General features: G+C 44.2%; 1 protein-coding gene across 1 annotated transcript in view; it reads right to left on the bottom strand.

Annotated features, from left to right (window-relative positions):
• Positions 1-488: 488 nt before the first annotated feature.
• gng10 (guanine nucleotide binding protein (G protein), gamma 10) overlaps positions 489-5,191 on the bottom strand; it is a 67,333-nt gene continuing 62,630 nt past the window's right edge. The window contains exon 3 of the mRNA XM_068030646.1: positions 489-2,069. The gene's annotated coding sequence lies outside the window, so the exon portion shown is untranslated. The remainder of the gene's footprint in view (positions 2,070-5,191) is intronic.

The following is a 5,191-nucleotide window of genomic DNA, read 5'->3' as shown; positions in this document are numbered from 1 at the left end:
CTGAGTGAATCCAGCATTTCTTGTTTTTGTTTCCTACATTTCAAAGGTGTTTACTTTTAAGAACTACAAAAAACTTTTCATCGAAGTCATAGCATTTGTTACATGTAACAATTCAAATACTTAAACAGATTGTTACCAAACTCCAAAAAAGATTCGTTAAACCATTGAATCCTTTGCGCAAGTCTAAATTATATTATCTTGGACATGGAATAAATGTATTTAATCGTTAAATTGGCATGCAATTCTAAATGTTTTAGATTTACACCTACTCAGCAGCAGAAGGCTTTTAAGTTAGGCCTGAGCTGGTGTATCATACACACAAATTCACAATTTTGGCTGACTGAGGCTATAGGCCTGCTGTGAAATTGGTGCTAATAAAACACCCATGTCCAGGTAGGGTACAGGGAGAACTCCAAATAGCATTCGAAATAAATTTCAGATTTTTGTAACCAGACTATATTGATCCACCAGCTAGAACACAATAGACATTTTTAAAATTATCTTTCAAAATAAATTTAATGAAACCATAGAGATGTACTACATAACAGTTGCAATATAGTTACAATTAATAATGGAAGTGAAATGTAAGGTATAAGCGGCAGTTGATTTCCCAGCCATGTCATAGCACCTTGAAAAGGTTGTTTGCAATTCTTTGGGATGATTTAATGACCAACATTCAAGCATCTTTTTTAAATGACTTTTTTTTTTGGTAACATATGAAGTTAACACTGTCTAAGCTACGCATGTGACTTGTTATCTTTTCCCATGGCAATAAAAATAAGCAGACAACACGTGAAGTGCACTCAACAGTATTCCAATGTTCGATCCGACAATGCACCCAATGAGTGGCTCCATTTTTCTTTTTTTAAAAGCAACTTCACTTCCTTTTTAAAAACTAAATTAATCATGTCACTTATGCAGATGCACACTAAAATACTGCAAAGTTAGTGCTAGATTTTTCAGGTTATTTCACTCCTAATAACTTATCTAGGATTCTCATTTTAAAGCCAAGCTGTAGTGGAGCTCATAATCATCATCGACAGTTCTGCTGTACAGGACTTTAGTTAGGCCACACTTAGAATATTGCGTGCAATTCTGGTCGCCACACTACCAGAATGACGTGGAGGCTTTGGAGAGGGTACAAAAGAGGTTTACCAGGATGTTGCCTGGTCTAGAGGGTATTAGCTATGAGGAGAGGTTGGATAAACTCGGATTGTTTTCACTGGAACGACGGAGGTGGAGGGGTGACATGATAGAGGTTTACAAAGTTATGAGTGGCATGGACAGAGTGGATAGTCAGAAGCTTTTTCCCAGGGTGGAAGAGTCAGTTACCAGGGGGCACAGGTTTAAGGTGCGAGGGGCAAAGTTTAGAGGGGATGTGCGAGGCAAGTTCTTTACACAGAGGGTGATGAGTGCCTGGAACTTGTTGCCGGGGGAGATGGTGGAAGCAGGTACGACAGCGACGTTTAAGAGGCATCTTGACAAATACATGAATAGGATGGGAATAGAGGGATACGGTCCCCAGAAGTGCAGAAGGTTTTAGTTCAGGCAGGCATCAAGATCGGCGCAGGCTTGGAGGGCCGAATGGCCTGTTCCTGTGCTGTAATGTTTTTTGTTGTTCTTTGACAGCACCCCTTCCTCCAAGAACCCACCAGTTATTTGACTTATTAACCTATAACCCACTGTAGACACAGATTTAACTCTCATTTCTCAGAAATAATGATAAAAATTTTAAATGCAGGCACAATTTTTTGTTTAGTTTTAAGTTACACCAAAATTCCAAATAATTTTACACCACCTTTTGCCCTTAAAACAATGGCAAGCTTACTACAAATTGAAAATAACAAATTTCTATGCCATCTACTCCCCGACTGCTCTTAGTTTTCTAATAAAAATTCTATTTTCCCAAAAGATAGCAGACTGTCAGATTAGTAGGATACTGTTATAAAGACACTAATAAATACAGAAATCATTTTGGCAAAGAAGAAAAGTAACAGCATAGGAAAAATATTCTTCATAAAGAGGAAGCATTATTCTTGGTCAGGCTTCTTCCAAAGGTGCCCAATTTCCTGCAAGAGAAAACAGATCATAAAAATTAAGCGGCATGTCCTGGGAGAGAACTGTAACTGACAATAGCTTACTGACAAAAATATAGTTTTGAGGCAGAGTGGCTGACAGGCATAAGAGCACGAGGACAACTTCTTTCTTAAGTGCTAAGTAATGTTTCAGAAACAGGATTTTTAAATAGCACTTCCTTTTGGCAGTATTCTATAGAGATAAGTGGGCTATAAATATTTAAACAAAAGCAAAATACTGCAGATGCTGGAAATCTGAAATATAAACAGAAAGTGCTGGAAATACTCAACAGGTCATGCAGCATCCATAGAGAGACAGTTACCATTTCAGGTCATTGACCTTTCATTGGAAGTGATGAGAGGCTATAAATACTTGTTTATGCAGCATGCTTTTTTTAAAGCTCTGGGACTCTTGCAAATGGCACAGTGGCTAGCACCGCAGCCTCACAACTCCAGCGACCCAGGTTCAGTTCTCGCTACTGCCTGTGTGGAGTATGCAAGTTCTCCCTGTGACTGTGTGGGTTTCCGCAGGGTGTTCTAGTTTCCTCCCACAGCCACAGACTTGCAGGTTGATAGGTAAATTGGCCATTGTAAACTGCCCCTAGTGTAGGTAGGGAATATGGGATTAATGTAGGATATTAGTATAAATGAGTGGTTGTTGGTTAGCACAGACTCGGTGGGCCGAAGGGCCTGTTTCAGTGCTGTATCTCTAAATAAACAAAACATCACTTTTTCATCCAAAACTCTACTGCGTAACTAGCACCAAGTTCTGTTCACCCAGCACCCCTGTGCTCACTGACCTACTGGCTCTCTCGATTTTAAAATTCTCATCCTTGTTTTCAAATTCTTCCATGGCCTTGCCCCTCCCTAACTCTAATCTCCTTCAGCCTACAACCCTCCGTACTCGTCCAGTTCTGGCATCCTGCACATCCCCAATTTTAACTGCTGCACCATTGGTGGCCGTCCCTTCAGCAGCCAAGACCCTAAGCTCCGGAATTTCCTCCCTAACCATTTCTTCATCTTTAGCACTCTCTCCTTTAAAATGCTCCTTAGAGGTAAGTTTTTTGAACAAGATTGTAGTCACCTACCTAATATCTCATGTAGCTTGCTGTCCAATTTTGTTGGATAACGTTCCTGTGATGGGCCTTGGGTTTACTAATTTAAAGGTGCTATATAAATTAAAGTTGTTGTCATTATAACAGGAATAACTCATTATAACATGACTAACTTGTATGCAACTTGTGTCACTATTTGATATTCCCATTGGAAGCAATGCCACTCCCTGCTATTAACACAGTTGATGAATGGGATTGAGTGCAGGGATGTTAAATCTGTAACACCTCTCCCTATTTTTGGAAAGGTTTACTAAAAGCACTTTGGGGCGTTTTTCTGCGTTTAAGGCACTATTTAACTGCAAGATGTTGTAGCCTTTATTCTCTGATCTGCGCTCCCTGTGAGAAAAGCACCCCTTTGGGACTGTGGAAATAGCCCTATGACTCCTAATGTCATCATCCAAAACAAAGGACCAGAGGGCATGAATCAGGCAGGATCTGCCTCTTCTGCCTCACAATAGTCTCCCCTATGTAACCAAATTTTGCTAATCTATGGCAGATGTGAAAGAATCTATGGGGGAGGATTAACCCAATACAAGAATTATTCATGGTCAACTACTGTAGTCGAACTGAAACGGGACTCAAAGTCCATTTTTTCCCCATTCATAAATCTGGTGCTATTATCAAGGATCATTTAACATCTCAATTTTGGGAGGGGTTTCTAATTTTCTCTCCTTCGAGTACCAACTCCTGCTAGAGTCCTCTTTTGCTAACCTGCCCAATCTCTGCGCACAAATGTTAGCAGACTATTCCACTATGGGAGGAGGGCATCACAGCCAAATCCAATCCCAATCCGGTCCTCAATCACAGATAAAATCCAATCCCAATCCTGACCTCACTCACAACCAAATCCAACCACAATTCTGTCCTCTCAGCCAAATCCAATCCTAATTCTGTCCTCTCAGAGAGAGAGAGAGAGAAGAGAGAGAGGGGGGGAACACAGAGAGAGAGAGGAACAGAGAGAGAGAGGGGGGGAGGGGGGATCAGAGAGAGAGAGAGGAACACAGAGAATGGGAACAGAGAGAAAGAGGGGGAACACAGAGGGGGGGAGAACGGAGAGAGAGGGGGGGAGAACGGAGAGAGAGGGGGGGAGAACGGAGAGAGAGGGGGGGAGAACGGAGAGAGAAGGGGGGAGAACGGAGAGAGAAGGGGGGAGAACGGAGAGAGCGAGGGGGAGAACGGAGAGCGAGAGGGAGAACGGAGAGAGAGAGGGAGAACGGAGAGAGAGAGGGAGAACGGAGAGAGAGAGGGAGAACGGAGAGAGAGAGGGAGAACGGAGAGGGGGAACAGAGAGAGAGAACGGAGGGGGGGAACAGAGAGAGAGAACGGAGGGGGGGAACAGAGAGAGAGAACGGAGGGGGGGAACAGAGAGAGAGAACGGAGGGGGGGGGAACAGAGAGAGAGAACGGAGGGGGGAACAGAGAGAGAGAACGGAGGGGGGGAACAGAGAGAGAGAACGGAGGGGGGGAACAGAGAGAGAGAACGGAGGGGGGGAACAGAGAGAGAGAACGGAGGGGGGGAACAGAGAGAGAGAACGGAGGGGGGGAACAGAGAGAGAGAACGGAGGGGGGGAACAGAGAGAGAGAACGGAGGGGGGGAACAGAGAGAGAGAACGGAGGGGGGGAACAGAGAGAGAGAACGGAGGGGGGGAACAGAGAGAGAGAACGGAGGGGGGGAACAGAGAGAGAGAACGGAGGGGGGGAACAGAGAGAGAGAACGGAGGGGGGGGAAACAGAGAGAGAGAGAAAGGGGGAACACAGAAGGGGGGAACAGAGAGAGAGAAAGGGAATAGAGAGAGAGAAAGGGGGGAACAGAGAGGGAGAGAGGGGGAAACACAGAGAGAGAGGGGGGAAACAGAGAGAGAGATGGGGAAACAAAGAGAGAGAGAGAGAGAGAGAGAGGGGGGGAACAGAGAGAAGGAGGAACAGACAGAAGGAGAGAGAGGGGAACAAAGAGAGGGGGGATCACAGAGAGAGAGAGAACGGAACACAGAGTGGGGGAACA

Source organism: Heterodontus francisci, chromosome 4 (assembly GCF_036365525.1).
Source record: "Heterodontus francisci isolate sHetFra1 chromosome 4, sHetFra1.hap1, whole genome shotgun sequence".
NCBI lineage: Eukaryota > Metazoa > Chordata > Chondrichthyes > Heterodontiformes > Heterodontidae > Heterodontus > Heterodontus francisci.
This window is presented reverse-complemented; position numbering and strand designations above follow the sequence as displayed.